Source organism: Bos grunniens, chromosome X (assembly GCF_055505025.1).
Source record: "Bos grunniens cultivar Pamir isolate PY7600 chromosome X, Bosgru_T2T1.0, whole genome shotgun sequence".
Taxonomy (NCBI): domain Eukaryota; kingdom Metazoa; phylum Chordata; class Mammalia; order Artiodactyla; family Bovidae; genus Bos; species Bos grunniens.
This window is the reverse complement of record NC_141194.1, coordinates 5,361,768-5,389,320: the sequence shown is the minus strand read 5'-3', so window position 1 is coordinate 5,389,320 and position 27,553 is coordinate 5,361,768. Positions and strand designations below refer to the sequence as shown.

Sequence of the window (27,553 nt, the reverse complement as noted above, 5' to 3'; positions counted from 1 at the left end):
GGGGAGGCTGCTCTAACCAGGAGGGAAGTGGGGTGCAGGGCAAAGGCCGGGCATACCCACTTCATTCCAGGCCCACCAAGGGCACAGCCACCCTCTACTCTGTGCTGGGGAGATGGGGCTAGTCTGCTCATTGGGCCAGAGACCATGCTACTATCTGAGCAGAGACCACCAGGCACCAGACTGAGGTTGGCGATGGAGCCAGTGGGTCTGGGGCCTGCCTCGCTGGAACATACAAGACCCATCAGCTCATGTGGGAGCAACATGCACACAGCAGTCCCCTGGGTAGGAGGGATCGCCTGCCACGTCCAGGTCAGAGCCAGGGCTGATGCTGTGAGAGACTGAGGCACCCACACACACGGGAGGTGCACAAAACAGCACCACTCCTGGTCTAGACGGCCCAATGCCCCCGCCCCCAAATCTTCTCATCACGTGCCAGACCTTGGGAGAGTGGTCTTTTCTCTTGCTGCCTGTTGTAAACTCTTGTAAAAGAAATCGAAGTGCCAAGCCGGACACTAACCCTTCCCAGCCAACACCCTCCCCAACTCTCTGATTCGTCAGAGCCCTGTGCTTCTGGAGCCAAGGCTTCCTTCGGCGGAGTCTACCCTGTGCAGCTTTTGGTCTCAGTGGCTGTGGTCATGGCCTCTGAAAGCAGAACCGCTGGGGTCTGCAAACCACTCTGCCCTGGGGTCCTGCCGGTATGGCCGGCCCGGTCTTCTGCAAGGCGAGTCTGGAACTCCGCCTTCATGCCTAAAACACGTGCAACAAGGCACTCTGGGCCCACAATAGAAGGGAGGGCCAAATAAAACTAATCAGCTTAAATAATATTTTAATACATTATTTTTAAAAATCTAAATCAATATTGATGTATGTCAAAAAAAAAAATCACAAGATTGTAGTTATCCTTCAACTAAAATAAATAAATTTTAAAAGTATTTTTTTAATCTAAAGGGGGGAAAATAATCCCACAAGGAACAAAATGTTGAGATATTCAATGAGGATGGATTGGACCTTGGACTTGAGTGGCTCACGGGGATCCTGGCCCTAATAACAAATACAGTTCACAGGACAGTTTGTAACTGTGACATCTGCAGAAGGTACACACTTTTTCTGCCATCTGTTATGGTCTCTATGGGCTTCCCTGGTGATGCTGCTGCTGCTGCTGCTAAGTCGCTTCAGTCGTGTCCGACTCTGTGCAACCCCATAGACAGCAGCCCACCAGGCTCCCCCGTCCCTGGGATTCTCCAGGCAAGAACACTGGAGTGGGTTGCCATTTCCTTCTCCACTGCATGAAAGTGAAAAGTGAAAGTGAAGTCACTCAGTCATGTCTGACTCTTGGCGACCCCAAAGACTCTGCCTGCCAATGCAGGAGACTCGAGAGAGAGACGTGAGTTCGATCCTTGGGTGGGGAAAACCCCCTGGAGTAAGAAATAGCAACCCGTTCCAATATTCCTGCCTGGAGAATCCCATGGACAGAGGAACCTGGTGGGCTACAGTCCATGGAGCAACAAAAAGTCAAACAGGACTAAGTGACTACCACTTCTACACTTCAGGAATTTAAATCCAATCCCACTGAGTTCTGACACCTGGGGCCATTTGATGACATTAAACAACGTTCCAATTCAAAGCCAACCTAGTCCATGTGATGCTAAGAGATTCTTAATAACCTGAAGACTTGAATCCAAGAGACCTGCTTCCACACTTTACTAAGGTGACTGAGCTTAAGAACAACTTTAAATGTAACAGAATTGGCTGCAGGAAATTTTTCCCCTGTGGCAAGATCAGCACAGTATTAAGTGTTAGTCACTCAGTTGTGTCCCACCGGGCTCCTCTGTTCACGGGATTCTCTAGGCAAGAATACTGGAGTGGGTTGCCATTCCCTTCTCCAGGGGATCTTCCCAATCCAGGGATCAAACCCTCCTGCATTGCAGGCATATTCTTTACTGTCTAAGCCACTGGGGGTGGAGGCGGTGGGGTGGAGGGGTCTACATGGTATTAATGGCTTTTTAAAATCTCCAACTTCACATTCTAATGCTCCCCTGCTTGTAGGGGACAAGACTTGTAGGGGACAATTGTTCCCCTGCTTAGGAACAACTTAAAATCCAGGCACTCAGGACCTCACTGAGCAAGCTCCAGGAATTGGTGATGGACAGCTAAGCCCAGCATGCTACAGTCCATGGGGTTGCAAAGAGCCAGACACGACTTGAGCGACTGAACTGAACTAAGGACTTCAATGGTGGTCCAGTGGTCAAGACTCCATACTTCAAATGCAGGGGGTGCCAGTTCGATCCCTGGTTGGGGAACTAAGATCCCACATGCCTCCCTGCCAAAAAATATTAATAAAGAAATAAAATCCTGACATGAAGTCATGAAATTCTGGCTATGAAATTACCTTACACGCGTCTACTTTTCTTCCAACTCTTTTGGTATTTTTCAGTCTTTGTGAATTTCAAGGTTCATGTAAGTACATTTAAAGATAATACTTGTTAATACATTGTCATAGAGTATAAAAAAAAAACAAAACCAGATGATTGCTAATTCCTGCCTCCATAATGTCTACAAACCATAAATATGACAATGAAAATAACACATTTTCCTTCAGACAAGTCCCTTCCTCTCTCGTGATGCCTTACAAGTCTGTAAGCTGTGCGGTAGCCGTGAGCATCTTCATATGTCCAGGGCCTCTGTGATTCAAGGTCACGTCATACCACCCTCTTCCTTCAGGTCCACATTTTGTTCAGTCCCACAGGGGCATGCTCAGCCAGCATGCCTCCCGGGGCTGCTTTTGACCTAAGATAACCTATCCCCCTGAAAACATTTTCGGGTCTGTTGTTAATATGGCCCAAGCTGGATTGACTCACTGAAGGGAAAATTCCAACTTGAGCAGAGCCAGTTGGTTAGGCCAAGGCCAGAAGCTTTGAGCCCAAGCCCTGTCTGAAGCTTCAGTCAACTTGCTACGGGAGTGGTTCCCGAATTCTAAATCTACATCTAGTCCTTAAGGTTCCCAACCAAGGCCCTGGGCTTAGTACTTCAGTATTCTCAGATCATTTCACCTTTTCTTCTGCAAAGTTGTCTGCCAGGTGGATGGCTGAAAAGCGAAAAATGTTAGTCCCTCAGCTGTGTCCGACTCTCTGCGACCCCATGGACTAGAGCCCACCAGCCTCGTCTGGTCCGTGGAATTCTCCTGGCAAGAATACTGGAGTGGGTTGCCATTCCCTTCTCCAGGGGATCTTCCCAACTCAAAGATTAAACCCAGGTCTCTTGCATTGCAGGTAGATTCTTTACTATCTGAGCCACCAGGGAAGCTAACTTCCCCGGTAGGTAGCTAACTTGCACCTTTATTACTGAGAAGAGCTAGATTAGAAGATATGTATCTTATGTTTATCAACAATGGGCTAAAATCAAATCCCTTGTGGAGGGAGGTGGGAGGGAGGGTCAGCATGGGGGACACATGTACATCCACGGCTGATTCATGTCAATGTATGGCAAAAACCACTGCTGCTGCTGCTGCTACTAAGTCACCTCAGTCGTATCCGACTCTCTGTGACCCCAGAGACGGCAGCCCACCAGGCTCCCCCGTCCCTGGGATTCTCCAGGCAAGAACACTGGAGGGGGTTGCCATTTCCTTCTCCAAAGCATGAAACTGAAAAGTGAAAGTGAAGTCGCTCAGTCGTGTCCGACTCCTAGCGACCCCATGGACTGCAGCCCACCAGGCTCCTGCGTCCATGGGATTTTCCAGCCAAGAGTAGTGGAGTGGGTTGCTATTGCCTTCTCCAGGCAAAAACCACTACAATATTGTAAACTCATTAGCCTCCAATTAAAATTAACAAATTAATTTTTAAAAAATAAAATAATAAAATCGAATCCCAGAATATTCCATCTTCCCACTTAAGGAAGGACGGTTGTAAACAATCACAGCCATACCCCAGCCATGTACGAGCATGTGGGGACTGAGACCACAGAGGCTGAGACCGGAACACGTGATCTCACCCACCGGGCAGGCTGCCTCTCAGAAGAAAAACACAGACGGGAGAAGCAGAGCTATTTACGCCAATCCTCGTACCGAAGTCACAATGGGTACCTGGTCCCGTTCCCCCATGGGAAAAGATGGTGGGGCGCAGAGAGGCCATGAATCTTGTGCTAACCTGGTGGAAATGCAAAGAGAGAAAGACAGCAGAAAGGAACTGCATTCTCCTTTCAACAGCTCCTTTGTGCTGGCAGTTATTCCACAGTGCTGTTGCTCTTCAGTCGCCAAGTCCTGTCGGGCCCTTTGCCACCCCGAGGACTGCAGCACACCAGGCTTCCCTGACCTCCACCACCTCCCACAGTTTGCCCAAACTCATATCCATCGAGTCAGTGATGCCATCCAACCATCTCATCCTCTGTTGCACCTTTCTCCTCCTGCCTTCAGTCTTTCCCAGCATCAGGGTCTTTTCCAATGAGTAGGCTCTTAGTGTCAACTGGCCAAAGCATTGGAGCTTCAGCTTCAGTATCAGTCCTTCCAATGAATATTCAGGGTTGATTTCCTTTAGGATTAAGGAATATATATACATACAGCATGTTAATTGCTCAGTCATGTCCAACCCTTGCAACCCCGTGGACTGTAGCCCGTCAGGCTCCTCTGTCCATGAAATTCTCCAGGCCAGAACACTGGAGTGGGTTGCCATTTCCTTCTTGAGGGGATCTTCCAGACCCAGGAATCGAACCCAGGTCTCCTGCATTGCAGCCTGTTTCTTTACCAGCTGAGCCACCAGGGAAGTATATATGCTGTTTCAATATGTATTGATACGTATTGAAACAGTATATACATATACACATATACTGTTTACACATGTAAGTTATTAACATCCATCTCTAAATGTCAAGAGAGAATGGAAAATCCCCAAATCAAAAATCATACTTAAAAATAAGCTTGTGTTCCAGTTATAAAACTGTGTCCAAAACAAACTAACCCATAAATTTGCATCATAGAGTCAACTGGGAACATCTAAGAAAGAAGACCAGTGAGACAGCCTGGACAGCTGCCACAGCGACCTTTGAAATAAACATTATGGTCAATTCTTCCCACCTCACAGAGTAATGGAAATAAAAGCAAAAATAAACAAATGGGACTTAATTAAACTCAAAAGCTTTTGCACAACGAAGGAAACTATCAGCAAGGTGAAAAGACAGCCTTCAGAACGGGAGAAAATAACAGCAAATGAAGCAACTGACAAACAACTAATCTCAAAAATATACAAGCAACTCCTACAGCTCAACTCCAGAAAAATAAACGACCCAATCAAAAAATGGGCCAAAGAACTAAATAGACATTTCTCCAAAGAAGACATACAGATGGCTAACAAACACATGAAAAGATGCTCAACATCACTCATTATCAGAGAAATGCAAATCAAAACCACAATGAGGTACCATCTCACACCAGTCAGAATGGCTGCGATCCAAAAGTCTACAAACAATAAATGCTGGAGAGGATGTGGAGAAAAGAGCACCCTCTTACACTGTTGGTGGGAATGCAAACTAGTACAGCCACTGTAGAGAACAGTGTGGAGATTCCTGAAAAAACTGGAAATAGAACTGCCATACGACCCAGCAATCCCACTGCTGGGCATATGCACTGAGGAAACCAGGATTGAAAGAGACATGTATACCCCGATGTTCATCGCAGCACTGTTTACAGTAGCCAGGACATGGAAGCGACCTAGATGTCCATCGGTAGACAATTGGATAAGAAAGCTGTGGTACATACGCACAATGGAATATTACTCAGCTATTAAAAAGAACACATTTGAATCAGTTCCAATGAGGTGGATGAAACTAGAGCCTATTATACAGAGTGTGTCCAGTCAGAAAGAAAAACACCAATAGGGTATATTAACACATATATATGGAATTTATAAAGATGGCAATGATGACCCTATATGTGAGACAGCAAAAGAGACACAGATGTAAAGAACAGACTTTTGGACTCTGTGGGAGAAGGCGAGGGTGGGATGATGTGAGAGAACACCATTGAAACATGTATACTACCATATGTGAAATAGATGACCAGAGCAAGTTCCATGCGTGAAGCTGGGCACTCAAAGCCAGTGCTCTGGGACAACCCAGAGGGATGGGATGGGGAGGGAGGTGGGAAAGGGGTTTGGGACAGGGGGACATGTGTATACCCATAGTTGATTCATGTCAGTGTATGGCAAAAGCCACCACAATATTGTAAAGTAATTAACCTCCAACTATAATAAATATATAAAATTTTAAAAAATGTATTATGGTCAATTCTTAAGAACTTTCAACATGAAAAAGAAAAAAAAATGAGCTCAATGTTACAAATCAAAAAGAAGGAAAGCAGTACCCTTTCTTAAAGTATAAATAAATTACTGCCTTTGGAAAAACTATAAAGACTTGCATTTTTCATTTAGAAAATATTTGCCTGTTTTTTGGATAATGCCAGTTACCGCAAAGCAATATAATGATGATAAATTCCTTTCGTGAGTCATCTTGAGAATTAGTTTAAACTCACATTGTAAACCATTTGCCCGCTATTACTTTCTCCGTCCACAGCCAGAAGTGAAAAATCTTCCATGGAATCTCAACAGGAAAGATTTCACAGAAGTGACATTCACAAAGGGTGGGTCTTCCCACAGTCATGCATAGAGCAATTATCCACTTTGGCCCAAGTAATCCCAGAATCTCAGTACATGGGAACAGGGAATTTGTAAAAAGACACTATATAGCTATGTTCCCCGACACCAGAAAAGTGGTCCCCGACTGAAATACTCATCAGATCAAGATGGCGACTCTCTGGCCAACTTTGCATGACTTCTACAATTTGGGTAGCACTGATGCTGATCATTTGGAACTACCTCTTGGACCCTGCATTCCATTTCTGATTTACTAGTGGCCTCTGATTCTTTGGCCAGAAGTACCGGCTTGTTTCAAGAGAAAGCAGCCTCCGCAGGATGGTTCAAATACAAATGGATTCAGTTACTTGCTAAAGGTCAATCACATTTGATGGGACTGGGAAGAGTTTCCCAACTTTCCTCAGCAACAATTCCAGTATCATCATTTTCGTAAGCTCAGTTGCTCAGTTGTGTCTGACTCTTGCAACCCCATTGAACGACAGCCCGCCAGGCTCCTTTGTCCATGGGATTCTCCAGGCAAGAATTCTGGAGCGGATTACCGTTGCCTACTAAGCCAGGGGATTTTCCCAAACCAGGGATCGAAGTCAAGTCTCTACCATCTCCTGCGCTGGCAGGCAGATTCTTCACCGACTGAAGCACCTGGGAACTTTCTTTAAAATACTCAGATTCCATAGTGCCTACTGAGCATGTGATGCTAGGACAAGTTAAAACTATCCCATGTGGAAACTGGTACACCAAGCACAGCACTGAAGGACAAAAATTATTACCACAAAATGGCATTGGGTTATTGTTTCGGTAGCAAGGAAACTCATATTTTAGAAGAGAAAGCTGATGACCTTGCACAAACCTTTAAAATATTTGGTAAATGTGTAACAAATGATAAATTTAAAAGGTGCAGTATGTGATTTTTGCATGACATGAAGGGAAGAAGCCAGAAAGTTCTATTGTTTGCTATCCCTTATTGCTTTTGCTAAGGCATTACAAAAAAAAAAAAAAAGGAAATTAACTGAGGCAGTAATTGGCTAATTTGTAGTGTAGGCAGAGATGTAAGGAAAACGGGGAGGTCAGCAATTTGGAACATTAAGAAAAAGAAAACTGCTTCCGTCCATCACAGAAGTTTCAAATGTTGAGCAAAAGCTTTCTCAAATGCCATATTTAGTCATTTCAGGCAAAAAAAAAAAAAATCAAGCCCTAAGACGATGATGTGATTCACAGGTGTCATCTAATATATCCGATACCTCATGGTAGAAAGAGTTAAGACAAGAGAGAAAGAGTTGGGGTTCAACTAAGAAGTCAAATACGTTAAGGTAGATTCGAGACCTTTCTTTTTAAAGAAAGGTCTTTATAAATAAATAAAGGTCTTTATAAAATAAAGCTTTTTAAAATTTATTTTCAATTGGAATATAATTGCGTCCTAATGTTGTGCTGGTCTCTGCTATACACCACCTGAATCAGCCATATCAGACCCCCCTCCGTATTTGTATTTGCACTTGAGACCCAAATTGCACAGGGATAGAAGCTGGCTTGGGTATAAAACTTGCCTAGTCCCAGGGCACCTGTGTATCTTTATCAATCTCTGCATTAAGCCGGTCACACAGAGTCGGACATGACTTAGCAGCAGCAGCAGGCAGCATGTGAGAGAAACTCAGGAAACATATGCAACTCAATCACATCCTATACACCCTAATGACACCCCATCTCATGAACACAAGGACAAACACAAAATGAGAAGGACCATGAAGACATGGCTCGGGGAAACGGCAACCCGAGCATCGGGACGCAAACCCTGGGGCATTTAGCTCCAGACTGGGCAAGGCACCGCTTTGCCAGCAGTGGGTGGAAAACCACGCTTCCCAGGTGGAGTTAGTGCTAAAGAACCCGCCTGTCGATGCAAGAGATGTAAGAGACAAGTTAATAAAACTATCCCATGTGGAAACTGGTACACCAAGCACAGCACTGAAGGACAAAAATTATTACCACAAAATGGCATTGGGTTATTGTTTCGGTAGCAAGGAAACTCATATTTTAGAAGAGAAAGCTGATGACCTTGCACAAACCTTTAAAATATTTGGTAAATGTGTAACAAATGATAAATTTAAAAGGTGCAGTATGTGATTTTTGCATGACATGAATGGAAAAAGCCAGAAAGTTCTATTGTTTGCTATCCCTTATTGCTTTTACTAACACATTACAAAAAAAAAGGAAATTAACTGAGGCAGTAATTGGCTAATTTGTAGTGTAGGCAGAGATGTAAGGAAAACGGGGAGGTCAGCAATTTGGAACATTAAGAAAAAGAAAACTGCTTCCGTCCATCACAGAAGTTTCAAATGTTGAGCAAAAGCTTTCTCAAATGCCATATTTAGTCATTTCAGGCAAAAAAAAAAAATCAAGCCCTAAGACGATGATATGATTCACAGGTGTCATCTAATACATCCGATACCTCATGGTAGAAAGAGTTAAGACAAGAAAGACTTGGGGTTCAACTAAGAAGTCAAATACGTTAAGGTAGATTCGAGACCTTTCTTTTTAAAGAAAGGTCTTTATAAATAAATAAAGGTCTTTATAAAATAAAGCTTTTTAAAATTTATTTTCAATTGGAATATAATTGCGTCCTAATGTTGTGCTGGTCTCTGCTATACACCACCTGAATCAGCCATATCAGACCCCCCTCCGTATTTGTATTTGCACTTGAGACCCAAATTGCACAGGGATAGAAGCTGGCTTGGGTATAAAACTTGCCTAGTCCCAGGGCACCTGTGTATCTTTATCAATCTCTGCATTAAGCCGGTCACACAGAGTCGGACATGACTTAGCAGCAGCAGCAGGCAGCATGTGAGAGAAACTCAGGAAACATATGCAACTCAATCACATCCTATACACCCTAATGACACCCCATCTCATGAACACAAGGACAAACACAAAATGAGAAGGACCATGAAGACATGGCTCGGGGAAACGGCAACCCGAGCATCGGGACGCAAACCCTGGGGCATTTAGCTCCAGACTGGGCAAGGCACCGCTTTGCCAGCAGTGGGTGGAAAACCACGCTTCCCAGGTGGAGTTAGTGCTAAAGAACCCGCCTGTCGATGCAAGAGATGTAAGAGACAAGTTAATAAAACTATCCCATGTGGAAACTGGTACACCAAGCACAGCACTGAAGGACAAAAATTATTACCACAAAATGGCATTGGGTTATTGTTTTGGTAGCAAGGAAACTCATATTTTAGAAGAGAAAGCTGATGACCTTGCACAAACCTTTAAAATATTTGGTAAATGTGTAACAAATGATAAATTTAAAAGGTGCAGTATGTGATTTTTGCATGACATGAATGGAAAAAGCCAGAAAGTTCTATTGTTTGCTATCCCTTATTGCTTTTAGTAAGGCATTACAAAAAAAAAAAAAGGAAATTAACTGAGGCAGTAATTGGCTAATTTGTAGTGTAGGCAGAGATATAAGGAAAACAGGGAAGTCAGCAATTTGGAACATTAAGGAAAAGAAAACTGCTTCCGTCCATCACAGAAGTTTCAAATGTTGAGCAAAAGCTTTCTCAAATGCCATATTTAGTCATTTCAGGCAAAAAAAAAAAAAAAAAAATCAAGCCCTAAGACGATGATGTGATTCACAGGTGTCATCTAATATATCCAATACCTCATGGTAGAAAGAGTTAAGACAAGAGAGAAAGAGTTGGGGTTCAACTAAGAAGTCAAATACGTTAAGGCAGATTCAAGACCTTTCTTTTTATATATAAAATAAAGCTTTTTAAAATTTATTTTAAATTGGAATATAATTGCATAATGCTGTGCTGGTCTCTGCTATACACCGCCTGAATCAGCCATACGTAAACACAGACCCCCCTCCATCTGGAGCTTGCCTCCCCATCCCATCCCAGCCCTCGAGGTCATCACCGGGCACCAAGCTGAGCTCCCTGTCTCCCACAGCAGCTCCCCACTGGCTGTCTATTTCACACACTGTCGTCTACATATGTCAACGCTACTGTCTGCATTCACCCTCCTCTCCCTTCACCCGCCCTGTGTCCACAGGTCCATTTCCTATGGAGACCATTTTCCAGAAAAGAACTCTGGGAGAAAGGGAACAGACACACAAACCTCCTGGGTAGCAACTAAACCAGAAACCTACAACGGATCTCAGGAATTTATATTCTCAGGGAAACGCCAAGCCTGGCCTGGAAAGGAATACCTGCAGAAGCTCCCGTACAGATATGAAAAAAAGAAGAAGCTTCTAAAGGCCTACAGGATAAGCCAGGCAGGGCGTGCTGCCCAATGTTCAACTTAACACGTGGCCAAAAAGAGTTAAGGAGCAAGGATACGCCCCCCGGAGACCCAAGCAACAAAGCCAGAACCAGAAGGACTGGTGTCTGCTAAGATTTCACAGGTGTCACCTGTTCATTATACTTGCTTCTCATGCTCTCATTTGCTGATCAAAGATATTCACACGCACACTGTTACCGCGTTGACATTTCATATGCAAGAGGGCAGGCAGCTTTTTTAATATTTATTTTTATTTGCCTATGCCAGATCTTAGCTGTGGCACACAGGATATTCAATCTCTACAGCAGGTGAACTCTTGCTTATATAACATGTGGGATCCAGTTTCCCAACTAGGGATGGAACCGGGGTCTCCTGCTCTGGGAGCTCGAGAGTTTTAGCCACTGGGCCAACCAGGGAAGTCCCGGGTTTTACTCTCTTTAAATCAAAAAAAGGGTGATGGTGGGTCACCTGAAGAAGAAAACTACACCTCTCTTAAGACCATACTTGGAGCTGGAAGCTCTCTCATTGCATGGGACTTGGGCATTCTCTTCTTGGGAGTCCCCTGAGAATGGAGTCCAGGAAGCTGCTTTCTGTGGATACAGAGCAAGCAGCATGCATCTGTGTGCATGCGTGCTCAGTCATGTCAGACTCTTTGTGACCCCCACGGACTGTAACCCCCCAGGCTCCACTGTCCATGGGATTTCCCAGACAAGACGACTGGAGTGGGGTGCCATTTCCTCCTCCAGGGGATCTTCGCCACCCAGGGATGGAACCCGGGTCTCCTGCGTCTCTTCCCTCGCAGGTGGATTTGTTGCTGCTTGCACCAACGGGGAAGTATGTACCCACACATTTTAGGTGCCTAGAAGACTGGACTTCGGCTGATTTCTGGATGTGTCCCTAACCTTCCCCGTGTCCTGGTGGTGTTCTGTGCTCATGGGCACGGCATACTTTATTCCTGCTCTCCAAGCACAGATGCAGTCTGTAGTTGGCCCTCTGAAGTGGCATGGGAACAGAACTGTCACATAAAACGTCTGGGTCCTCATGAGTGCTTCAGCGGGCCTCTCTCCCTTTTGCTTGTGGGTGCCTAAAATTTATGGCACCTAGAGTTGGCACTGGGAGCCATGTGACAATGGGAAGGGTCTCCTGCTCTCCTAGGACCTCGAAGGCCCATTGGGAGCTGGATCTGCCTGCACACTCTGGGTGGGAGAGAAATGCATATCTGTCCTTTTTGATCCAGTGATATATCCTGTCTCTTTGTTATAGCTACTTAGCTTTTACCCTCACACAGTAATAGTCAGGAAGGATGCCTAACAGTCCATAAACCGGAAACATTTATACAGAGGTATCTTAATTTTGATGAGCCTCCCTGGAGGCTCAGATGGTAAAGAATCTGCCTACAATGCAGGAGATCTGAGTTCGATCCCTGCGTTGGGAAGATCCCCTGGAGACGGGAATGGCAACCCAGTCCAGTATCCTTGCCTGGAGAATCCCATGGACAGAGGAGCCTGGTGGGCTACAGTCCATGGAGTCACAGAGTCAGACAAGGCTGCGAAACCAATTCTTTCCCATTCCAAGGATTTGGTTTCAATTAGGCTTCCCAGGTAGCTTACCAGTAAAGAACCCACCTGCTAATTTAGGAGATGCGGGAAGATCTGCTGGAGAAGGAAATGGCAATCCACCCCAGTATTCTTGCCTGGAGAGGAGCCTGGTGGGCTAGAGTCCATGGAGTCGCAGAGTCAGACAAGACTGAGCAACTAATTCTTTCCCATTCCAATGATTTAGTTTCAATTAGGCTTCCCAGGTAGCTCACGGGTAAAGAGCCCACATGCTAATTCAGGAGACACGGGAAGATCTCCTGGAGGAGGAAATAGCAACCCGCTGCAGTATTCTCGCCTGGAGAATCCCATGGACAGAGGAGCCTGGCGGGCTGCCGTCTATGGGGTCCAGAAGAGTCAGATTTCACTGAGCGACTAACACCTTCGCTTTCACATCTTAATTTCTACCTGATGCTATTGGCTCCGCTCACTGTTATCAGGGAAGAGGGCCCCAGATGGTTCCAGTCATCCTTGCCATCACTTCAGAAGTACCACTGAGATAAACCTTCTTGTGGTCCATGGAGGAAAGTGTGTGTCTGTGGTTGGGGGAACCCCTGCTTCTAGAAAACAGAAGCCATCACTGCCACATGTCCATCTCTGTTTTCGTCTGTGATCAAGGGTCAGCGAACACTCGAGTCTGGAGCCAGCCAGAAAGGACGCCCTCTGCCCTCTGTCAGCTCTCCAATCCCTTTAGCAATACATTGCTGGCTGCTGCTGCTAAGTCGCTTCAGTTGTGTCCGACTCTTTGTGACCCCATGGACTGTAGCCCACTAGGCTCCTCTGTCTCCGGGATTCTCCAGGCAAGAACACCGGAGTGGGTTGCCATTTCCTTCTCCAAATACATTGCTGGAGGATTCTCCCAACAAGCCCGCACTTGGGCTCAGCAGAAGGGAGCCCACCCACCCTTGGCACCAGACGTAGACGATCTGCCGGCAACCAACAGTCAGGTGCCAACTCCGGCCGTGGCTGAACAAAGCACCTCGGGGCATGCAATCTGACCTCGTGACGGCCCACCCTGGTTGACTGGCGGGTAGGTCTCGGAAGCCACGTCTCTCGGGCTAAATTAAATTAATAAAACAGCAGGCGACGCTGGTCACCCACTGTCTCCTCACAAAATGACCGCGGTGCATAAAAAAGCATCTCTGTGTGCTCTGTCTCTGGCAATCACGTCTGGCTGTGAGTGTCTAACAGAAGGTGGGGAGAGGGGCCAGGTGAAAGCGTTTCACGGGCTACAGACCTTCTCACATGCACGCTCAGCACAGGCAGTCTCCAAAGGGACACTTAGGCTAAGTGTGATAAGCCAGAGAGACGGACAGTGTACAACTGCACCCACGTGAGGTCCCATGCTCACTCAGTCGTGTCTGACTCTCTGTGACCTATGGACTGTAGCCCGCCAGGGTCCTCTGTCCATGGGATTCTCCAGGCAAGAATCCTGGAGTGGGTTGCCATTCCCTTCTCCAGGGCATCTTCCCCACCCGGGTCTGCTGCACTGCAGGCAGATTCTTTACCATCTGAGCCACTAGGGTTCCAGGAAGGACAGTGAGGTCACAGAGCATGCATCTGGTCACCAGAACCAGAAGAGGGCAGGAGAGGGGGCATGTCACAAGAGAGGGGCAAAATGGAATCTGGTTATTACTTTGTTTGTGCCAAACCAAGATTAGACTAGCAGATGGGGGCCTGACGCTAGGTACCATAACAGTCCTGCAGCTAGAAGGGGACTGAACTCAACACAGAGGATTAACTGACCCAGTCACCCAAGGGGCATGGAATGATTTAGAGACCAGGAAACTGTGTCCAGCAACAAGGGAGATGTCCAAATATACAAGCCGTACTTCCTGGAAATGGACCGACTATGTCCTGTCTGTGTACCAAATGTGTATGCCCTTCAACATCCTTAACAGGTTTGGCTCAGTTTTACTTCTCAAAGCGGCTACAGGTGTAAAATTGCTTCCGTCCTCTTTCAAGGGCTTTTTCAAAAGTGTTGGTGTCCTGATGACTAACTTACGTACCTCACATATAAATGTTTGCTATGTTTTAATTACCTAACTACCCTCCTGCCCCTTGGACTGCAAGGAGATAAAACCAGTCCATCCTAAAGGAAATCAGTCCTGAATATTCACTGGAAGGACTGATGCTGAAGCTCCAATACTATGGCTACCTGATGCGAAGAGCTGACTCATTAGATAAGACCCTGATGCTGGGAAAGATTGAAGGTGGTAGGAGAAGGGGACGGCAGAGGACGAGATGGTTGGATGGCATCACCAACTCTATGGACATGAGTTTAAGTAAACTACGTGAGTTGGTGATGGACAGGGAAGCCTAGTGGGCTGCAGTCCACGAGGTTGCAAAGAGGCAGTCACGACTGAGTGACTGGACTGAACTGAGGTCAAAAAAAGTGAATGTGGGCCCTTCCCTGGGTCCAGTGGTTAGGAACCCGTCTTGCAATGCAGGGGATATGGGTTCAGTCCCTGCTCCGGGAACTAAGATCCCACATGCTGCCACAAGTACCGAAGCCCGTGCACCCTGGAGCTGGTGCTCCGCAAGAAGGGAAACCACTGCAGTGTGAAGCCTGCGCACCTCAAGGAGAGAAGGGCCCCCACTCTCTGCAACTAGAGAAAGCCCACATGCAACAAGGAAGGCTCAGCACAGCCACACATAAGTGAATTAAAATAAAAATTAAAAAAAAAAAGAATGAATTACAGTATGCTCCATTTCCCACAGTTAGATGGCCTCCTCTCCAAGAGAAAGGACTGGGTGCTGTACATTCCTTCATATGGAGCGGCCGCCATGCTATGCTGTCAAATCAACTTTGTTTTTATTGATCACATAATTTCACGTATGTGAAAACAGGCACCGCACTTCAGGGGTTGTCGGTTACCAAAAAACAAAAAAGAAGATATCACATTAAATTCAAAATTCAGATAAATAGCAGTAAATTGTTTAGCATATGTACACCTCTGCTGCTGCTGCTGCTAAGTCACTTCAGTCGTGTCCGACTCTGTGCGACCCCATAGACGGCAGCCCTCCAGGCTCCCCCATCCCTGGGATTCTCCAGGCAAGAACTCTGGAGTGGGTTGCCATTTCCTTCTCCAATGCATGAAAGTAAAAAGTGAAAGAGAAGTTGCTCAGTCGTGTCCGACTCTTAGCGACCCCATGGACTGCAGCCCACCAGGCTCCTCCGTCCATGGATTTTCCAGGCAAGAGTACTGGAGTGGGGTGCCACTGCCTTCTCCAATATGTATACCTCACACTCAAATAAAAACCTGTTTCGCTGAAATTCAGATTTCACTAGGTGTCGTGTGTTTCATCTGGCAGTGCTAAATAAGACAGAAGACAAGGATGACGGAGCTCTGGCATTCCGTAAGGATACTGCGAACAGTGTAACCTGAGTTGGTGTCGAAAGACTCCCACATGTTGACGATATTCTGAAAGCTGAAACCACCTACTGTCGGCCCCAAACTTTCAATCCATCCTATCCCTCATGTATGGGCTCAGTAGCTTTAGTCGTGTCCAACTCTTTCAGACCCCATGGACTGTAGCCCGCCAGGCTCCTCTGTCCACAGGATTCTCCAGGCAAGAGTACTGGAGTGGGTTGCCGTACCCTCCACCAGGGAACCTCCAGGGATTGAACCTACATCTCTTGAGTCTCCTGCACTGGCAGCTGAATTCTTCACCACTAGCACCGCCTGGGAAACCATTCCTCAGGTATACATTGTACATTATTCTGAGGGACTTCCGTGGTTGTCCAGCGGTTAACACTTCACCTTCCAATGGAGAGGGTGTGCGTTGAATCCCTGATCTGGGAGTTAAGATCCCAGATGCCTCTTAGCCAAAATCCAAACCAGAAAACAGAAAAATACTGTAACAAAAAGCAAACCAGAAGACAGAAACAACATTGTAACAATAACAACAACAAAACCAAACCAGAAGACAGAAACAATATTGTAACAAATTCAATAAAGACTTTAAAATGGTCCACATTAAAAAAAAAAAATTAATCATTTTGCCAAGTTTTTTTCTTTTTATTTACTCCCTCAATGAACTGTATCCTTACATGATACAGAATCAACCATAAAGGAAACTTACTGGCTAATAAGAACTTGGTAGGTTAAAAAAAAAAAAAAAGTATTTTTCCCCACCATAAAGTTGTATCTCAGAGGGAAGAGAAATAGCTGTAAAGGCCAAAAAAATCAGTCATGGGATATTCTCAGACGTACATGATGGTGTTACACTTCAGTCGTGATTAACATTTTCTGAGTTTTTCTTCATTCTTTCTCTTAAGTAATGAAAAGCTGGGAACACATTATTCCTTCTCTTAAGTAATGAAAAGCTGGGAACCTTGCCAAAAAGTTATCTTGACAGATGCTCTCTGATCATTTCAGTGAATTCCATCATTTTTCACATCTTGGTAATCATACTTCAGAGGCAGAATTCATGTGGAGTCTGGGGGGCTGCTGCTACAAAACTAGACCCCAGAAATAAATTAAGCAGACAACTCTAGCAAGCCTGGGGACACACGGTGTCCTGAGGGTCTCACCTGAGGCTTGGTTTTCGAGAATCCACACTTTCTTATTTTGTGCTTCATTTCAACTCACCTTTTCACTTCTGCTCCACACACTGAATTACCTGCAGGGAGCCATTCTTGGTTTCCTCTTGAGAAGATTAACTTCTGGCAAATCTTCTGGAGTTTGGAGGGGGAAAAAAAAAAACCTGCAGGTTCTATCTCATTAGTTACTCGTACTTGAATTAAACCATGATAACATTCTCAAAGAAAACCAAGGCCACAGAAAGGGCAGACTTATTTTTAAATGTTTGCTGACTATGATAATAATTGAGATTTGTCTAATCTGACTTGCAATGATTTGAGACATGAACCCACCTGGCCTGGGTACATAAGGATGTCTTGGGCTTCCCTTGTGGCTCAGCTGGTAAAGGATCTGCCTGTAATGTGGGAGACCTGGGTTCAATCCCTGGGTTGGGAGGATCCCCTGAAGAAGGGAAAGGCTACCCACTCCAGTATTCTGGCCTGGAGAATTCCATGGACTGTATAGTCCATGGGGTCGCACAGAGTCGGACACGACTGAGTGACTTTCACTTTCACATTATATTAATTTGTGTCTTTGACATACCAGCAAAGTCACAAAAAGAAAATCTCAGCTTTCCAGAATTTGGTGCGTATTTGGCCCAAAGGATTATTTTTCATGATAGTAGGGGATTCGCAGGACATGCAAACTCAATCCCAAACCAGCCTAGACACGAAAAAAGATGATTTCTTATTGATTTGTTTTTTTGCCTTTTCATTGATACTGTTAAAAAAAAATAAAAAGAAAACTGACCGCCAAACAATTGATGCATTCAAATTGTGGTGCTGGAGAAGACTCTTGAGAGTCCCTTGGACAGCAAGGACATCAAACCAGTCCATCCTAAAGGAAATCAACCCTGACTATTCATTGGAAGGACTGATGATGAAGCTGAAGCTCCAATCCTTTGGCCACCTGATGCAAAGAGCTGACTCACTGGAAAGACCCTGATGCTGGGAAAGATGGAGGGCGGGAGAAGGGGACGACAGAGGATGAGATGGTTGGATGGCATCACCAACTCGATGGACATGATTTTGAGCAAGCTTCAGGATTTGGTGATGGACAGGGAAGCCTGGCATGCTGCAGTCCATGGGGTCACAGAGAGTCTAACACGACTTAGCGACTGAATAACAACAAGAATGTTGACACTCGTGTGTGAGGAGGGAAGACCAATGAATCAGGCACATGTTCACAGCTGCTCATCACTGCACTCAGGACCAGACCGAAAGGAACATCTGTTCTCACACAAAAGTCTCTCATTCATGACAGCCAGGAGTGACAGTTTTCATCCTGAGACACACTCATAACTGAGGGCGGTCACTCCTGGTCTAAGGCATCGGGAGGTCATCAGGGGCAGTGGTGTCCAACGTTTTGGGCACCAGACACCAGTTTCATGGAAGACAGATTTTCCATGGATCGGGGTCTGCAGATGGGTTTGGGATGATTCAAGCATGCTACATTTATCAATCCCTGGGTCATGAAGATCCCCTGGAGGAAGAAATGGCAACCCACGCCAGTATTCTTGCCTGGGAAATCCCATGAACAGAGGAGCCTGGAAGGCTACAGTCCATGGGGTAGCAAAGAGTCGGACACGACTGAACGACTTCACTTTATTTCTCTTATTATGACATGAGGTCCACTTCAGGTCATCAGGCATTAGATCCTGTAACCTGGGGACCCCCGGTCTAGCTGAAGATCCTATAGGCTGGGGACCTCCGATCTGGGTGAAGTCACCCCGGTAGAGGTTTGCTTTTCCAACACTTTCCACATCAACAGTTCATACCGTGGAGGACACACCCACTGGCAGACAGCAAGAGATCCCTGTGCATGAAGGGAACTGAGGCTTGACAAGGTTGCATGGCCTAAAGACACAGGAGCCATCAGAACCATCCGATTACAAGCCTGGCCCAGTGTGTCCGTGAACTTTATTTGCTCTGGAAATTACTAGGGTGCTTTCACTAGCTGTCCCTTCCATTTGCTCAAAAGTTGATTTAAGAGAATCTCCACCTTCCCTGATACCTCAGTTGGTAAAGAATCTACCTGCAGTGCAGGAGACCCCGGGTCGATCCCTGGGTTGGGAAGATCTCCTGGAGAAGGGAAAGGCTACCCACTCCAGCATTCTGGCCTAGAGAATTCCATGGACAGTCCATGGGGTCGCAAAGAGTCGGACACGACTGAGCAACTTTCACTTTCCCCCTGAAAAGACACTGAGTGTGTGTGTACGAGAGACACGCGGCCTGAACGATCAAGTCTAGGACTCCCTTTCTCTACAGTAACGATTAAAATGAGGTCTACGCGTGCGTTGATTGGCTGCTTGAAAGCCAAGAGAAGGATTTCTTCCAAAACAGGCCACTGTGAACACAGAGGGGGAAGGAGAGGTTGGAACAGAGGGAGACGGTAGCATTGAAACACACACGTTACCGTATGTAAAACAGATGTGTGCTCAGCTGCTCACTCATGTCCGACTCTTTGCAACCCCATGGACTGTTGCCCGCCAGGCTCCTCTGTCCATGGGATTGTCCAGGCAAGAATACTGGATTAGGTAGCCGCTCCCTTCTCCAGGGGATCTTCCCGACCCAGCAACTGAACCCAGGTCTCCCACACTGCAGTGGATGCTTTATCATCTGAGCCACCAGGGTAAGATAGCCAGTGGAAATTTGATGGATGGCACAGGGAACTCTGTGACAACCTACAGGGAGATGGGCTGGGAGGAGGAAAGGAGCTTCAAGACAGAGGAGATATACATATACCTGTGGCTGATTCATGTCGATGTATGGCAGAAACCAACACAGTATTGTAATGCAATGATCCTCCAATAAGAAATAAATAAATTAAAAAACAAATAAAACAATGACCATCATCTTTGCATTAGAAAATGTCAAACGTGAGAATGAGGTGAGGGTCCTAAGAACAGCTGTTAACAAACGGTTCATAAAACTGGAGAGGAAGGGACGGGCATTTCTACCCGCCCCCGCCCCCGACCCCCGGGGTCGCAAGACTGTGAAGCTGTTATCTTTGCAAAGCGGATGTTTTTGTTCCCGGAGAAGCAGAAAAAAGGTTTTCACGCTAATAAACAGGCCACATCTGAAGTGTTTTTCATGATCCCTTCCTTCCTGTACATATAGAAGTTGAACGGTAGTATATTGTAATTAGCCTCCAATTCAAAAAAAAAAAAAAAAAAAAGGTTTTCTCTCCTCTCCCCTCCTGCCCTTTCGTTCGTTTGCTGCTTCTAAGTCTGAAGTCAAAGGTTTAGAGCCTGTTCTAAAAGAAAGATGGCTGTTTTGCATTAGTATTAATTGGGCTCTGTTACATAAATATTCATCTGCAAATTAAATGCTTTCAGTCAACCCTGTTCAGTCCCTCAGTCGTGTCTGACTCTTTGTGACCCATGGACTGCAGCACTCAGGCCTCCCTGTCCATCACCCCCTCCAGGAGTTTACCCAAACTCATATCCATCAAGTCAGTGATGACATCCAACCATCTCATCCTCTGTCGTCCCCTTCTCCTCCTGCCTTCAACCTTTCCCAGCATCAGGGTTTTTCAAATGAGTCAGCTCTTCGCATCAGGTAGCCAACGTATTGGAGATTCAGCTTCAGCTTCAGTCCTTCCAGTAGGTTTTAAATAAAATCCATACAAGTGACAGGAATATTGAAAACTAAAGTAAGCAAAGCTGTTTTGGCCTGAGCATAATGTTTCCAAATTAGATTTTATGTGTATAGATGTATAATTTAGTATCTATAAAATCTATATGAACATACACTTCTGTGAATTATGGCTGCAAGTATATATATTTTATGTGTATAATATATAATGATCCCACCTAGCTATTGTGACAGCTATAAGGATAAAAGCAGTATATAACCAATAGTAAATGATGGTTCACTTATCCTTTGCAGGAATAAATATTTTATTTAAAAAATATTTTAATGGGCCAATATTTGACTTGTGTTTATTTTATTTGAAGCATTTAGTTCTTCCAAGATTTATAAATTTGGGTCATAAAAACATTTATAGTTCTGGCAAACAATTTTATGGATTTTTTTTGTATATAAACACATGGATGAGTGCATGCATGCTCAGTCACTCACTCGTGTCCGATTCTTTTGTGACCCCATGGACTGTAGCACGCCAGGCTCCTCTGTCCATGAGATTTCCCAGGCAAGAACACTGGAGTGGGTTGCCATTTCCTCCTCCAGGGGATCTTCCCCACCCAGGGATTGAAGTTACGCTTCTTGCATTGGCAGGCAGATTCTTTACCACCGAGCCACCTGGGAACCCCTAAATACATGGATACTATTTTAAAGTCCATAACTCTCAATTCTGGGATAAAAGTATTCCAGTAGTTGAAACACAGTGGTTTATTGTGACAAAAAGCACTAATCTGGAAATAATCGCAGAACAAAAAAACACTAAAAGACTGAACTGCCTCACAACATTTTCCACGATCAAATAGAAAAACAGATTTTTGATGTAGTCAATCTAAAAGATTTTTAGAATATTACTAACTTTCATTTATGCTAATGCAAAATAATACTGAAATTAATAATAAAATGTATTCTAAGTACTAAAAATAAAATAATGAAAAAATAAAGGTTGACTCAGTGGTAAAGAATCTGCCTCAATTACAGAAGATGCAGGTTCAGTTCCTGAGTGGGGAAGATCCTCTGGAGAAGGAAATGGCAACCCACTCCAGTATTCTTGCCTGGAGAATCCCATGGACAGAGGAGCCTAGTGGGCTATACAGTCTACAAGATCACAGAGTCAGACACAACTGAGCAACTAAGCCACCAACGACTACTCACAAGTAGAAGATGGGTTTAGGGAGGTCCAAAGGGTGGTCCATAGGCTTCCCTGGTGGCTCAGACGGTAAAGCGTCTGCCTACAATGTGGGAGACCCGGGTTCGATCCCTGGGTCAGGAAGATCCTCTGGAGAAGGAAATGGCCACCCACTCCAGTACTCTTGCCTGGAAAATCCCCTGGATGGAAGAGCCTGGTAGGCTACAGTCTATGGAGTCACAAAGAGTCGGACAAGACTGAGCGACTTCACTTTCGTTTTTCTTTCAAAGGGAGGTCCAAAGTATATATTGGGCTTCCCTGATAGCTCAGTTGGTAAAGAATCTGCCTGCAATGCAGGAGACCCCAGTTTGATTCCTGGGTCAGGAAGATCCCCTGGAGAAGGGATAGGCTACCCCACTCCAGTATTCTTGGGCTTCCCTGCTGGCTCAGCTGGTAAAGAATCCGTCCACAATGAGGGAGACCTGGGTTCGATCCCTGGGTCACGAAGATCCCCTGGAGAAGGGAAAGGCTACCCACTCCAGTATTCTGGCCTGGAGAATTCCACGGGGTTGCAAAGAGTTGGACACAACTGAGCGACTTTAGAAGAAAGCATATTCAGTGACACCAGTTACCACAAAAATAGCTTCGTGCACGTGAGAAATGACAAAGGCTTGAAGTAAAGCAGTGCCGAGAGGAACTAAGCCAGATTCAGATCTGGAATAAACGACTGGATTCAGAGGACAGAAGAAGGAGAACTGCATTTCCTAATTAGGCACACAAGGCATTGGGGTGCCTCTGATTCAGGCACCCGGAGAATCCAGCTGGAAGTCTGCAACGTATTCAAGTAAACTTGTGTTCATGAGAAATCTCACCTACGCACTCATCTCCAGCGCTGCGGCAGGAGGTCATCACAAACGCAGTGGCTTCGCACAAGTCAAATTTATTATCTTACAGTTCTGAAGGCTAAAAGTCCAAGATGGGTTTCACGAGGCCAACGAGAAGATGTCTGCAGGAATCCAGTACCTTCCGGAAGCTCAGGTAAGAATCCCGGAGGAGCCCACAGTCCTTGACTCCCAGCCCCTTCCGCCACCTTCAAAGCCAGCCTGGGCTTTGCTTTCCAGTGCTTCTCACACTATATCCCTGCCTGCCTCCTCCACCTGTCAGGACCCCTGGGGTGACACTGGATCCGTCTGAATAATCTACTTTGTCTCAGTAGGTGGGGAGCCTTAATTCCATCTGCAACGTTGCCATGGAAAGCCACAAGTTCAGAGACTCCGGGAATTACAATGGAGACATCTTTGAGGGGCAGGCTTCTTATTCTGCCCTCTACCATGTGCTAAGTCCCTTTCGTCGTGTCTGACTCTTTTGCAACGCTATGGACTGTAGCCCTCCCGGCTCCTCTGTCCATGGGGATTCTCCAGGCAAGAATACTGGACCGGGTTGCCATGCCCTCCTCCTCCAGGGGATCTTCCCGACCCAGGGATCGAACCTGCACCTCTTACGTCTCCTGCACTGCCAGGTGGGTTCCTTACCACTAGCACCACCTGGGAAGCCCACCTTCTACAGCAGTGGTCCCCAACCTTTTTGGCACCTCGGATGGGTTTCATGAAAGATAATTTTTCCGCAGACAGGCAGCAGGTGTCAGGGGGATGGTTTGAGGATGAATCAAGCATATTACATTTTATTTCTTTATTTCCTTTATTATTACATCCTCTCTGTGCTGGCTTCCCTGGTGGCTCAGACGGTAAAGAATCGCCTGCAATGTGGGAGACCTGGGTTCGATCCTGAGTCGGGAAGATCCCCTGAAGAAGGGCAAGGCAACCCATTCCAGTATTCTGACCTGGAGAATCCCATGGACCAGAGGAGCCTGGTGGGCTCAGTCCAGGGGGTCACAAAGAGTCACACACAGCTGAAAGAGGTAGCTGTGAAGGTTTGGACATCGGATTTGACACTCCACAGTGCAGAGGCCAGAACATGAAGCTGGGGTTTTCCAGCCCATTGAGGGGACTGAGAACTGTCTCGGAGATGAATCTTCAGGGTGGAGAAGGAAGACATGTCTGAGAAGAAAAGAAAGAAAATGCAGCAGGAGGAGAAAAGGCAACCAGGAGAGAATCGCAAAAGGAAGACGTGGGTGAGGGGAAAGGTGTGAGCCATGGTTTCTGACTGGGCGAAAAGCTATGCCTGAGAAACTCTTGACATGTTGCAATAGTGTACAAACAGCCCCGGAGGTAACAGGTTTAATTCTGACCACAGCAAAGACACATAAAACATTGCTATTTCTGTTTGATAATGCACATTGTATAAAACATGGCAAACACATATACATGATTTCACATTTCTGTCCACGTTTGAATCTCGTCTGAAATCCTCTACCCATAAATGGAGTGTCAGACTGAAGAGAGCTATTCTAAGTAAGAATTTTCCATGGACTGTTATGGCTGGATGCAGTGAACTTGAAATTAAAAAAAAAATCTCCTTGGTGGTTTCATTTACATTAATGCGGTGCATTCCTGTGAAATGTCTGTATCTACCGATGAATAATCAACCCTTCTTAACTCTAACAAAAAGATTTATCACAGAAGGACCACATCAGTGGGAGTTTGAGTTAGCATGACTTTGGAGAGTAATTTTTTGTCATTCTGTAAGTTTGTTTTTATCTCCCTTTCAGTAAGTCTTAAAATATTCAGTTAATTTGATAATACTCTTTTTAAGATGCAGTCTACAAACACACACACACATACACACACACACGGCTTCCCTTACAGCTCAGCAGTAAAGAATCCACCTCCAATGCAGGAGACACGGGTTGGATCCCTGGGTGGGGAAGATCCCCTGGAGAAGGGAACGGCAACCCACTTCAGTATTCTTGCCTGGGAAATCCCATGGACAGAGGAGACTGTTGGGCTACAGTTCATGGGGTCACAAAGAGTCAGACACGACTGAAGCGACTAAGCAGAACTACAAAGGTAAATCTTCTGGCCTATTCACGAATGGTTTCAGGAGAGACTGCAGGCAGAGACGGCTGTCAGAAAGTCAGTGAGGCTCTTCTGGAGAGAGGTTCTAAGTCTGAGCGGGGACATGGTGAACCAACTAGGAGCAGATCATACGAGACCCTAAGAAATGGGAGAGGAGAGTTCTGAGGTTTTGAGATGGGCCAATGGCAAAGTAAACAATTCAAACTGGAAAAAGAGGAAGCAGAGCTCTGTGGAGACACTGACCAGCCAGGTGGCCACTGGAAGACTCACAGAGCTTAAGGGGCGGACTGGAGAAGAGGGAGGTTTGAAAGCGAGGTTAGCTGCTGAGATGCAAGTGCTTATAGCAGAGACACACCTTTTTTCTTTTTTTTTTTTTGCTTCCTTTATTGCCTCCCGAAATATTCCTCTATTTTCCCCCATGTTAAACTTTTTATTTTGTATTGAGGTATAGCTGATTAACAGTCTTGTGATGATTTCAGACAGACATCAAAGGCACTCAGCCATACATGGACATTTATCTATTCTCTCCCAAACTCCCCTCCCACCCAGGCTGCCACATGACACTGAGCAGAGTTCCCTGTGCTGTCCAGCAGGTCCTTGCTGGTTCTCCGTGTTAAATACAGCAGTGTGTCCATGTCCATCCCAGACTCCCTGACTATCCCTTCCCCATCCTTCTCCCTGGTGACCATAAGGTTATTACAGAGGATTGAGCAGAGTTCCCTGTGCTGTCCAGCAGGTCCTTGCTGCTTCTCCATGTTAAATACAATGGTGTGTACACGTCCATCCCAAACTCTCTAACTATAGTATGGCAACCCTTATAAGCAGAATCTAAAAAGCAATGATAGAAATGCACTGATGTACAAACAAATTCAGAAACAGATTCACAAACTTAAAGAACGAACTCAAGGTTCCCACTTAAGGGGAAGGATGCAGGGAAGAGACACACCCTTTTAATTTACAGGAGACCGAGCTGTGATCTGGCCAAGCCCTCGACTCTTATTAAGAGCTGAGCTTGTCCAACTTGACAGCGAGATAAAAGGGAGAGAACTGAACGTCATATATCACTGCCATCTTGTTTAAATACTGCGCGTAAGGATTTTACTGGCTCATAACCAAATGTGCCCTCAGACGAAGTTAATGATGCTTCAGAAGCAGGGGGCAGGCGCGAGGGAGTGTTTATATTTTAATCTGAGGCAGGACACTGGCAAGAGAGGGTAAGGATGACCTAGCCACATGAATCACCCCACAGTGAGCCAGGACATATAAATATGTCATCCAGGGGGACAGTAACTGAGGCTGACTCGGTTGAAATGGCAGCTTGGCTCATATGCTGCTGCTAAGTCGCTCATATGATGAGTTTCTAAATTAACTTTTGTCTGTTTCTCCTACACTTAAAATGCTTGCCATGGAGTATCATTTGCACAGATGAAGTGATTTACTCCTTGTTCACCCAATACTTTCTCTTCTTTACACAATTATAAATGTTCCCCCTTAATGTTACGCTCTTGTTTAGAACTTTTATTTGCCATTTTTTACGCTTATCCTTTCAATGCTACATTGTAAAAAATTAACGTATTTTGGCTCCACATGTAACTATAAATTCATCATCTAAAACCAAAGATGTTTCAACAATCACGAAAAGCACAGGACAAACTGGCAATCTGTTCATTCCCTGTGTGTGTGTATTGAGCTTCTCTCAAATAAATACATTTAAGAGATAATGTAGGCGTGTCCAGCACTCTGACTGGCCAATCAATAAAGAGTTCTATTGTCCCCTGTTCAGTAGATTGCAGATGCTGACTTGAAATTCAACATCAAAAAAGCCAAGAGCATGGCATCCAGTCCTGTAACTTCATGGCAAATAGAAAGGGGGAAAGTGGAAACGGTTACAGACTTTTATTTTCTTGGGCTCCAACATCACTGCAGAGGGTGACTTCAGCCATGAAATTAAGAGACGCTTGCTCCTTGGAAAGAAAGCTATGACCAACCTAGACAGCATATTAAAAAGCAGAGACATCACTTTGCCGACAAAGGTCTGTATAGTCAAGGCTATGGTTTTTCCAGGAGTTACGTATGCATGTGAGAGTTGGACCACAAACGAGGTTAAGCCAAAAAACTTAAAGTGTACAACTCAATGATGTCTCAAAAAATACATATATATATAAGGTTCAGTTCCATACCTCTCTTTCATACAAGCACGGGGGTTACGGGTTTTGAGCCTTTCTGGGCAGCTTGACTTAGCTTACACCCAACATGAAACTGGCCCCTGGGGCCAAGAAGCTTGGGGACCGGTGACTTAAAGGGCCTAAGGCTGAAATGAAAAAACTGGCCTAGGTGTACAATAAGAGATTGCTGACTGATGAAACTCACTAACAGATCATATTTTCACCTGAACACGGGTGGGAAGGAATGCTAGGAGCCAAAACACTTTGAGAAAGTGCAACGAAGTCATGTCATGAAGCCCCAGAGTAGCCAGATCAGACGAATATACTGTGTGGAATGAGAGGAGGAAAAAGCCTGTGCATTAGTAAAGCTTTTATTGCTTTAAACAATAATGTGAAGAGGGCAAGTGGCAAGCACATAAGATCTACACTTTCAACGGATCTCAATTCATTACCCTGAGGAGCAGGGCCAGGCGTTTAAAGGGACCATTACATGATGTAGAACTGGATGGACCACACCGTCTGTCACGGTGACGTGCATAAGTAAGCCCACACTGA

At 45.5% G+C, this 27,553-nt stretch overlaps 1 protein-coding gene and 1 long non-coding RNA gene across 20 annotated transcripts in view; one reads left to right on the top strand and one right to left on the bottom strand.

Moving 5' to 3' along the window:
- LOC147339722 (uncharacterized) overlaps positions 1-27,553 on the bottom strand; it is a 496,256-nt gene that overhangs the window by 363,199 nt on the left and 105,504 nt on the right. The window contains exon 3 of one of the 19 annotated variants that reach the window (XR_015159007.1): positions 23,538-23,915. The exons of the other annotated variants lie outside the window; for them this stretch is intronic. The gene's annotated coding sequence lies outside the window, so the exon portion shown is untranslated. Of the gene's footprint in view, positions 1-23,537; positions 23,916-27,553 lie in introns of those variants that run through there. 19 annotated transcript variants of the gene reach the window in all.
- Positions 22,574-24,334, top strand: LOC147339723 (uncharacterized). The gene is made up of 2 exons (XR_015159011.1): positions 22,574-22,896; positions 23,075-24,334. It is a non-coding gene; the product is annotated as an uncharacterized LOC147339723 (long non-coding RNA).